Source organism: Thunnus thynnus, chromosome 7 (genome assembly GCF_963924715.1).
Source record: "Thunnus thynnus chromosome 7, fThuThy2.1, whole genome shotgun sequence".
In the NCBI taxonomy this organism is placed as follows: Eukaryota; Metazoa; Chordata; class Actinopteri; order Scombriformes; family Scombridae; genus Thunnus; species Thunnus thynnus.
Genome location: NC_089523.1, coordinates 1,973,948 through 1,985,101, shown reverse-complemented (window position 1 = coordinate 1,985,101; position 11,154 = coordinate 1,973,948). Strand labels below are relative to the sequence as shown.

The 11,154-nt window shown below is 41.1% G+C and overlaps 1 protein-coding gene across 2 annotated transcripts in view; it reads right to left on the bottom strand.

The window, feature by feature from the left end:
- The window catches only part of sez6b (seizure related 6 homolog b), a 276,079-nt gene that overhangs the window by 259,640 nt on the left and 5,285 nt on the right, over window positions 1-11,154 (bottom strand). The gene's annotated exons all lie outside the window — the stretch shown is intronic.

Below are 11,154 nucleotides of genomic sequence, written 5' to 3'. Positions count from 1 at the left end.
GTAGCCTTGTACTCTCTGATTTACTCTCAGTTCTAACCCCGCTGTGTGAATATTAGAGGTTATCCAGGTCATCAGACAGAGATCCAGGGTCTTGCAACAGTGGACAGTCCTCCAGCTGCACACTTGGTTGTTGGGGAGGTCTGTTGTTAGCTCTCCCTTTTGCAGCTGTCCACAGCTGTGTCCTACCAAGAACAGGGCTTGAAGAGGTGCACTGCCTGGATGATCATGCAGGCCAGCCAGTCACATCACAAATTTCAGGGCACTGGGCTCTGCCTGTACTTGTCCTCCCATATCCCAGGGAAATTATTTACTCTTAGGCTTTTCACTAATAGAATTCCTGGGAGGACTACCACTCGTAGATTTATTACCCAGTGCACAGCCCTCCTGTTTCTTGGTAGTCTTGTTGGTGCTAATTAGCGGTGTGTTAGCATGCTCTTGTCCACTGTTTAGAGTCCATGGTAAAGCAGTGCCATTCCCATATTCACTTCTAACAGGTGAATTTTGGTTTCCAGCACTGCAATTTTCTGTAGAAGTTTGTGGTAGTTGTCCATGGAAAAGGAAGGCATCTTGCTGCTAATTAGGTTTAGCTAAGTACCACGTTTACAAGCTTGTGCTGTTGGTAGGCCTAACTCATGTTGTACTGAGGAGGTCATAAAAATGTTGAAATATGGAATTAGCGTATTATATCTACAAAAAATTACAGTCTTGGGGATTTATAAGTATCCAGGAGCCGCTGCTCATTGTTTTAGTTTTTAAATTGCCCTTAACATTGGGATGACGGGGGCTTTTAAATGCCCTTGTAAAATAAACAGTTAAACGTTAACGCGTTTTGCAAAGTTTTTTTCCGAATTTTGCTCTGTATTCAAAGTGCGATACCTGTGCAACCCCCACCCACTCCTTCCGCTCGAGCGTTGCAAAGTTGTGAGGCAGCTGTAATGTGAACAGTTGCACATGCCGTTGCCTAAAAAAGCTACCAAAACTGTCAAAGACTGCTAAGTTAATGTAATGTTAGCTAGCTGGGGAAACATTAGGCAGGCAGCCTACAGATACATTGTAGAAGCTTGGAAGAACAAAAAGGAGCACAGGGAGCCCATAGTTCAGTCAGTGCTCAAAATGAATGCTGAGGTCAATGCCAAAATGGTCAAGCTATTTGATATATCCCAGTAAAGCCAAGTCATGTCAAATGTATTTATAAAGCACATTTAAAAACAACCCAGGTAAACTAAAGTGCTGTACAGACCAGAGCAGATAGCTAAGATCACAAATACAAGAAACTCCAACATAAACAACTATGCATGCAGCTCATAGACACAAATAGACAACACATGGGCATAGGCACAAGCCAAAAATAAACCAACATCAGGAGGATTCAAACACTAGTGAATAAAAGTAAGTTTTGAGCCTGGACTTAAAAGAGTCGACGGAGGGGGCAGGATCTGATAGGGAAGGGAATACTGTTCCACCGCCAGGAGCACCAAGTCAACCAATCTGAGGGACCTGGAGGTACAAAAACAGGTTAGAGGGTCTGCAATATAGGAGGGGACAGCCCATTTAGGGCTTTATAAACAAACAGAAGAACCTTAAAATCAACTCTGAACTGTACAGGCAGCCAGTGGAGAGAGGCCAGGATGGGGGTAATATGGTCCCTCTTCCAGGTACCTGTCAGGAGCCTGGCTGCGGCGTTCTGGACCAGTTGGAGGTGGGATAGGGACAACTGACTAATCCCAGTATACAGGGAGCTGCAGTAGTCCAAGGACGATATAAATGTGTCGATGAATTTCTCGAGATCTTTGAAAGAGAAATGGCTTGATTTTTGCAGTAGTATATTGCTGGAAAACACTGGCTTTCACTACTGCATTAACTTGCTTGTCAAAGGCAGAATCAAATATCAAGGTTTATGACATGAGGTTTGACAAGGGTGGACAGGTTGCCAAGACAGTTGGTAATTACTTTGACAGAATCTGGGGGGCAAATACGCATTCAGACTTGCCTTCATTCAGCTTTGGGAAGTTTTGTGCCATCCAACACTTTATGTCTTCAAGGCAGTTCAAGAGGCTGACTAGATTGGACTTGTCGTTTGATTTCAGGGGGAGATAAAGCTGAGTGTCATCAGCATAACAGTGGAAGGAAATGTCATATTTATGAATGATTTGTCCAAGGGAAAGTATGTATGTAGAGAAAAGAATGGGACCTAGGATGGGACCTTGTAGGATTCTGCCAGAGAGACTAGCTGGGGGAGAGGAAACATTGCCTATGTTGACGGAGAAGCGTCTATTTTTGAGGTAGAATATGAACCATTTCAGAGCAGTGCAAACAACACTAATCCCATACTGGAGACGGCTTATTAAAATGTCAGTATTGAATGCTGCGCTGAGGTCAAGAAGAATTAGGATGGCACATCACTGGAGTCAATAGAGAGGAGCAAGTCATTGTACACTTTCAACAGGGCAGATCCCACCATATAGCAAAGCACTAGAAGCCTTTACAGTATTGATCTGCTTAGAGAAGAGGCATGGTGTTGACCTGGGGGACACCTACCACCTATAGCAAAGAAGGTGCAGGAGGCCAGATACATTAGCCCTCGTCAACGGCAGTATAGACAGGAAGGCAAGTGAGAATGAGGTGCTGCATGTGAAATAAATGAAGAAGGGCATACCACGTATGCGATTCTTAGGTTTAAAAAAATATATGGGTGGATGTTAAGCAGTAGGTAGCCAATTGACAGTTCATTTCATTTGTCACTTACATCTTTTTTCATAGAATCACAGAGCCCCCAGATGCATCGGCAAGTGGAATCCTAGCAGTAATCAGCCCCCTCGTGGACTCCAATGCTGTTCCACAGTGGAAAGAGGACCCTGTGAAGGAACCATCTTTTTTATACACCAGGCCTTCCCCCATCCTCCTCCCTTCCTTCTCCCTCATTTAATACATCCTAAGTTCTCTATTAAGTTATGTATGTAATACCTCCTAAGTCCTCTTTTACATTAGACCTGTATGATATCAATGGTCCAATCAGACCAAGAATTTAAACAGATAAAACTCTTATTCACAACAACAGTTTTTTATTTTTCATAATAAAGTGATTTCATCTTTTTTTCAGATTGATGACCTCCTCTTGGCCTGTGCCTCCTGCTAACAGAGATTACCCAAGCGTGTCAGGGTACTTGAACAGATGGCAGCTCTGGCCCCAGCCAAGGTGGAGAAGGCTTTCTCTTTAATGAATAGGGTAAAGAGTGACAGGAGAAACTAGTTGAACCCAAACACATTCAACCATCTAATGCTGTTCCCTTCAGCCAGCAGTAGACCAGTGGTTTAGGTAAGGGCATAGAGCCAAAAGGCTGTCAATCATGCCATATGACAAAATGCAATCCACTGATGTTGACATGACAGGAGAGGAGGATGTTGAACTGTGACGTAATTAAGTTGTTGTTAAATGCCTATTAATAGGCCTAATGTGATATGTTATTTTAATTTACATGATATGTTAATCTCTATTGCCATAGCTCATGGTATTTTAAACCACAGAGTGCAATACATAACATACCAGACAATCAGAAATGTTGCGGAGAAGTTGAACTGTGACATTGCTGACATTACTGTTTATACTTTTGAAAATAAAATATGTATTAAATGAGTAAAAATACTCACAAAGTTATAATCTGTAACTGGGATTATAACCCAGTGTGAGTATTTTTACCCATTAAATGTTTTTGCATCATAAGTTCAACGGCTCTCTTAACGTATAATAAGTGTACTTGAATATTAGTCTGTCATGCAACATAAAACCAAGGTATTTCCCATCATTTGAAAAAATTGCCCTGGAGATCTAAAATGCCCCTGAAATATATTTCATGAGGGCAAAAAAAGGCCCTGTTTCTTTCTACCCTGGGGTGTGGGGCTGAAGGCAGGAACAGAGATAGAATAGGCAATGGAAACTAAATACACCAGACTGAAGTAGGAATCATGACAAATCAGTACATTCACATGCACTCAGGAGACCGGGTTACTCAGAGAAATCAGGTTATATAGGAAATCGAACAATTATGTACACATGTAGTAGACTTGTTACGTTACTAGGATGCATCACTTGGTGAAATGATCTTTCTTGTCATACCTGCACCCTGGTGTCACAATATCTCTGTCACAATGTCTTTGTCCCGCACATGAAGGTCCACAAAATCCACAAAAGAATTGAGCAGCTTTTGCAGCTGCTAAACCTGTGCCAATGAGAAAAAAAAAAAAAAAGATAGTGTGTAAATCACAAAGCCCCCCCAAAGAGTGATATGCACTGCAAACTGCTCTGCCAAGCAAATACAGTCATGATGAGTCTGTTCCTTTTGCATGTATGTAAATTAGGTAATATTCATACATTTGGCGCAAAATTGACCCCTTTCTATGCAAAGAAGCCTCATTGCAAAAGCAGTGTAAGTCACAAAAACCAGCGCTAATTGCCACACACATGCAGAGCTATTAGCGTCTTTAGATAGTGTTAACTGCGTGCACATTTAAACCTCATTTACACTCCTGAGCGGACACATACACAGACAGCTGAGCACAGCTGAGGACACCACAGATGCGTAGTTGTTCTGTTTATACTACCTTCTGGAGTCCGCTTGGAGGACATGTTCTACACATGCACAGTAGATCGACGTGGTCACAACAAAAAAAGTATAATTTCAGCATTACTCCTCACTCACTCTCTCTCTGTCTCTCTCTCTCTTCAAATCTTCAAGTTTGTGAGGCTTGAATGATATTGAATGATATCAAGGGTGAAATCTACAGTCAGACATGTGGGGGGTGGGGGGGGGGGGGGGGGGGGGGGGTGGGGGTAAAGTGGGGTTGTGAGCTTGTCTCAGATTTAAAAATAAAAATAACAGCGCTGACAGAGCTCAGGATTAATCCATACAGTAAAGGGCTGCTTTATTACAAACAATTCCCCCATATAAACCTGGAATGTGTGTGTAACAGCTGACCTGCAGGTGTGTAGCAAAACACAGAACATTAATTACCATCAGATCCTGACCGATCCATTGTAAATGCAGTTACCGCTACTGTGCCGTGTGCATGAGTGCGCACAGCCTCTTTCTCAGTTTGTACTCACAAGATAAGTGCATGTAAAAACACTGAATGTGGGTCTGAACATGACCTTATTGTGTAAGAAGCATTTTAATAATGCAGCTGGTAGAGGTGGAGTTGATAGAGTAGCAGAAAATGGTAAAGTACAAGTGCCCCATTGTTGTACTTAAGTACAATACATGAGTAAATGAACTTTGATAAATTCTACCACTGCAAAATAAATAAAATCTAAGGAGCATGATGATCTGTGCAGTGAATGGAGCCATTACTGTTATGGGACAACAGGCTGGTGTTGTGAGAGAGCGTCTGTTTTAAAGTTGACAAGAGAAAGACACCAGAGCTTGAAATCCCTCCATTCAGCTGCCACATCCTCTCACCATCTCCACACATCTGTCACCACTGGAAACATATTTTGTCCATGTGTGTGATGGGAGGACCATGTAATCACACCGGGCAGCAGAAACTATTTAGTTTGAAGGCAATGGAAAGCCTTGCAGCAGAAAAGAAATGTTTCATATGGCTCTTTCATGTCCACATGGGATGAAAACTACTGAACCTGCAGCTTCTCAGCCCAAACCTCATTTGTTTTACACAAATACAATCATGTTACAGTTATTTATTCATTTTACTAGGTCAGCAGTTTGCTGCTCAGGTGCTACTCCCATGGGCTTTAAGTTCTTTTGATGCATTTAAACATTTCAAGCAAGATTATTGTGCCACATCTGTTTATATAATGTATATTAAGTTATAAATATGAGAGGGAGAGGAGAGTTGAAAAATGCTGCTGGGCTGTAAGCAGTTTATTACATTGGAACCTCGTATTTATAGATAGTCTGGGTAGGATGTGACAATTTTTTTCAGATATGATAAAAGGAAACCTTATCTGTCTGTGTCATTCTAATGCATTATCTTAACCTATAGTGCTTTGATATGTAACAGGCATCAACATTGCAGATTCATCCTTACATTTGTCATATGAATTTATCACCGAGTCATGCTGCATAGTGCTGACAACAGATAATCTCATCTGACATGTTTAGATTCTATATTTAGGGTTAAAGGACAAAGATCATGTGTTTGCTCTCAGCAAAGACTACAGATGATGTTGGGAGTGTTTTGGATGAATATAGACCATACTTGTGATTTTTTAGGCATGCTAGCAGTGTGGCTCAAACGACAGTAGAGAGACAGCCCTGTATCTCTAGAAATTATGTTTATGTTGGACAATTCCACAACTCAGGTTTTACATCAAATGCCAATGTCCACTACCAGTCTAAGAAGTGGTCTGCTCTATTTATTTTTAGTGAGGTGGAAAGTAAGAGTGTGGAGGTCAGGATGGTGAATTGGCGTGTAGTGAGTATGACCTTCATTCAAGATACAGGAGTTCACCTCCAATTGCAGACCACCGATTAATGTTTCAATTTCAATTCAATTCAATTTTATTTATATAGCGACATATATATATATATATATATAACAAAAGTCACCTCAGGGCACTTTTCACATAGAGCAGGTCTAGACCATACTCTTTAATTTACAATCTTTGCATTTTTAATAACTGTAAATTAATAATCCTAACCTTAACCAAAGTGGTTGCCATGCACAGATACTGTATTGTAGATAGGGAGATTTTTTTTGACATTAGTCCTGGACTTGAAATGTTGTCAGTGAACAGAATCTGAGGTTTTGCATGATTATCCAGTATAGACATTTTTATCCGGTGATAGGGTTAGGTTACATGGTACCAGGGGTGGGAATCTTTGGGGATCTGATTCTGATTCTTGGTGTCACAATTCGATTCAGAATTGATTCTCAACTCAAAACTGACTCTGCTGCACTGTTAGTACTGATGAAACCCATCGTTATCAACAACTCTGAACAAGTTCAGGGCTTTTGAAAAAGCATCTTCAGTCACAATGTTTTCGGAAACATGTCTTAAGCTCAAGAGGGTTCATAAGATGGATTTTACTATCATCTTAGCCTTAGGATGCTTTTGGGAAACATGGCCTAGACCTTTACTGAGCACAATGCTGTAGCATCCAGCTGAACAGCTTTTATGACCATTTGCCTGCCTGTCTTATCCCTTTTGCTTTGTCCATATGGACTGACCATCTGTTGATGAATCCTGTTTTGAATGTCAGTCAGGCCTTTATATATCCAGCCAAGTATCCCCATATCTTCTATATTGATTGGCACAGAAGTTTTTTACAGACATTCATGGTTTCAGACGATGTATCCTACCAACTTCAGTCATCGCTTGACTTTTCATCTAACGCCTCCAACAGACTGACATTTCAGTTCATACAAATACACTTGACCAAAGAACCAAATATATATAAACCTAATGATATTCACATACCAACACTATGTATGGCAATTATGATACCTCTTTGTTGTAAGTAGCCAGTTAGCAAAAAAGAGAACAGTGCAGAAAATCATCATATTACGTATGTTCACATGACATTACTCTTAATGTACATTCCAGTGTTGACGCATTGAAGTCTGTTTCAAAGCACAGCAGTGATCAAGCCATGATGCTCATAAAGCTGTGTGAGGCCATGCAAATAAACAGAGCAGCTTGTGATGTTGCCACTATGCCAAAAATGAGAAGAAATTGGAATCTCTGGTTGTAATATCATCACATATATTACAACCAAGAGGCAAAGCCATTAGTCTGGACAGGATACCCTTCAGGTCCTTCCAGATTTTAATTAGTGATTATTATTCTACTGTGTAATATTAAGAATTTATGGTTGGAAAGGTCAAGTATATTATGTATTGATACTGTTTCAGGGTTCTCTATATACCATTTCAGTGTACTATTGCAAAAGGGTATTCACCCTACTGAAAGTTTCATGTGTGGAAGTGTTTGAAGTGCTCTAGGTAAATAAAGTTATGATTCTGGTTCTTATTCCGACACTGTAAAGAGATGCTGTTCATATGACTGTCAGGTTTCTGACATGACCATTTGCAAGCTGATGGGATAGCAGCCATGTCTTTTTCATTAGAGAGACTTCAGTAGTCTGCTAGCTCCAGGGGGAGGGATATCGACAGCTGTCTCACCATCCCCCAACAGACACTATAAAGCATAACATGTATGAGTGAAACTGTGATGTTTCCAACCTGTGACATAAATAAGACACATGATTATCCATCCAACAGTTTGTTGTTTCATGCAGGTAGATGCTAGAAATTTTTTGACAAACAACAGTTTGTCCATATGCCCAGTATATCTGCACAGCATCTCCAACTCAACAACTTCCCTCTAAATCCATAAGTCATTTTTACATTTTGTTTGTGATTGGATCAAACAAAAGAGATAAAACAGTGAGCTTTAGAGGTATTGGTAGGTGTATTTCTGAACTTAAAACAGGCTTTCACACTTTATGATAAGCTAAGCTAATTGCCTCCACTGCAACTACCACAGCTTGAGGCTAAAGCCAAAGCACAAGTCCCTTAAAGAGCCACTGATGGATGCTCAATGCTCCAACTGACTCCCATTCAGCTATGATTGATAGTTGGTTCACATGCTGCTCTCCCGGCTCCAGGAATCGCAATAAGTGGGACTGTTATCACAATATTTCACTAAGTTTATTGTTACTTGATTACAATACCCGCGTTTTAGCACAATTTAGCTAAAGTAGCTAATGGTAGCCCCAGTAAGCTAGTGTTAGCTTGGGTCTAGGGTAACAGGTCATGTTTCCAGAGCATGAAAGGCAACACGCTGCACTCCTTATTTGAAAGGTCCTGGCTCCAAATGGAAAAGATAGCACTGACCGTAAGCTGCAACTCTGGGCTTCAAACCCGCTCCAATGAAACCAACAGGAGACATCACACGTCGCCACATCCATCTTTATATACAGTCTAGTATGTCCTAGCTCTGTACTTAATACCATATATGAGACTGATTTTCATCTTCTCATCTATCTCTCAGAAAGAAAGTAAATACCGGCACACACATTCCCCAAAATATTATAGCCCTTTTCACACATGCAGTCTATCAATGAAATGTTCAGGAACATTTCCTGAATGGGAGCAGGGATCAATATTCAGGGAAATCTGTACCACCAATTTCCAACCTCAAGACCTAGCAAAATTTCAGGGAAAATGCCGGTATAGCTGTGGTGTGAATGAAAGCATGAACATTGCAGGGACAAGCACATAAAGGGTTATATTCGTCTGACGAAAGACACTTTCATGTGGAGCGAGCAAACAACTCATAAGACTCTACTGATGATGTATTTTAATCTGCAACTTGTTTATGGTTGCCTTGCCAGTGCTTTCACGGGTGATTTGTCTTGCAGACTTGTTGAACATTAAATACATTACAAGAACATTGGCATCGGACAAAAATAGCTCCTCGCCTGCTATGTTCCTGAAAATAATAAGAGATGTCTTCCGCCACGTACTGGTACATCTGGCATTGCCCCATCTTCTTCTTTTGAGTTGGTGGAGTTGAGTTGGTTGAGTTGAGTTGGTTGAGTTGAGCATCATAAAATTACATTAAACACAAACAATTCCTTGAACAAATAAGAGCAGGTGTATAAAGCTGCATTAAAAAGTAGTGACAGTCTATTTGGCCTTGCTTAAAATGGATATTGCAGTGGGAAACCAAAGTAACAGTACAACCAAACTAATTTCACAGCTGAAAAGCAAACAGTGATGTTGTATAGAAACGTTAGTGTGCCATTAAGTAACTAGCACGATGTGCACCGTTTAAAAAAGGCACCAACACAGTACACCAGAGCTGACATCACACTAGCTTGCGGCATGACAGAAGTTAGTGCTACCAGTTAGCAGGCGAGAACCACTAAACGGTGGCAAATACCTGCAGTCCGCTGTCTGTTTAACATGATGTGCAGCAAGTGAGCTTCCTAGCAGGACATTAAAACTGCTGTTGACCACTGCGGCTGTTTTCGTAGCATTTACTGTTAGAGACAAACAGTTTGGGCTCATTGTGTGAACCATTCAGATAATTTGCTCTGCTGTGAGCTCGTTTTTACACAAAATCTTTATCAGTGGAGGTCCTTTTCTCCAGCAGATTGGAGATGTGGTACAAGGTGTTCGCCATGTCAATGCTGTTACCTATTAGCCTTCTGCCAGCAGACTGTGTTCCGTCACAGAGCTGAACTGATACAATATGCACTGTAGCACGATACTAACGATCTTTCTGTAAAGGCAGATTGCGGAGACATTTTAATCGTAAACTTTGCACAACAAACTGGCTTGCGAGGAATTTAAGATAGCAGGTCAACATGTAGGCTAACTTACTGTAGCACACGTACAAATATCTTTGTGGAATACACCATTTTTTATTTCACTTGTTTTCTCTTTTGTTTTTGTTTCTCCCACCAGATGCCATTGATAATCTCATGGATGTATTATAAGAGCTGGATACCTGACTAAAAATGGCGCCCATTCAGTCCTATAGGAATTGCCCGTCTGGCGCATACGGCAAAAAAAGGTTCTAGCTTCCGGGTTTGCTTCTGTGTTGTGCGGCCCATTGAATATGCGCAGTAGTGTTTTCCCCCACTGGCCCCACCCGCAAGCTCCCACTCGGCCCATAAACTTTACATTGTGATGATGTCACAGATTTTTAAAATCACTTTTCTCGGCTCGAGGAAAGTTTTACAAACATAACACCTCCATGGATCAAAAGTTCATAATAGAAAGAGTCATAATTGACATTGTTTGCAGTTCGAGGGGTCCTGTCAACAGTTTTACAGGCATCTCTTTTACAGTGGTGGCCTATGGGGAAAATCCTTTTTGGGCCGCAGGGGGATTTTTTGCTGCAATACCGCAAGTGGCCACTGGGAAAAATTGGCTGCAAGGCTGAGCAGCGGCACCCTATCCAGCTCTTATTATACATCAATGGATAATCTACACATAAAAGTACAACCTGCAGTTACCATATTAAAGCCACAGACATGTATCTCCATGCCAGTATCTACTGTACGCACAGATAGAATGAGGTGAGTAGTCTGAGCCTTTATCCATAAACACCTTCCTGAAGCTAAGGTAATCCTGTTCCCCCTCAGTGAGCCCACATCTATCTGATGAGCAAAGAGCAGCCATTAA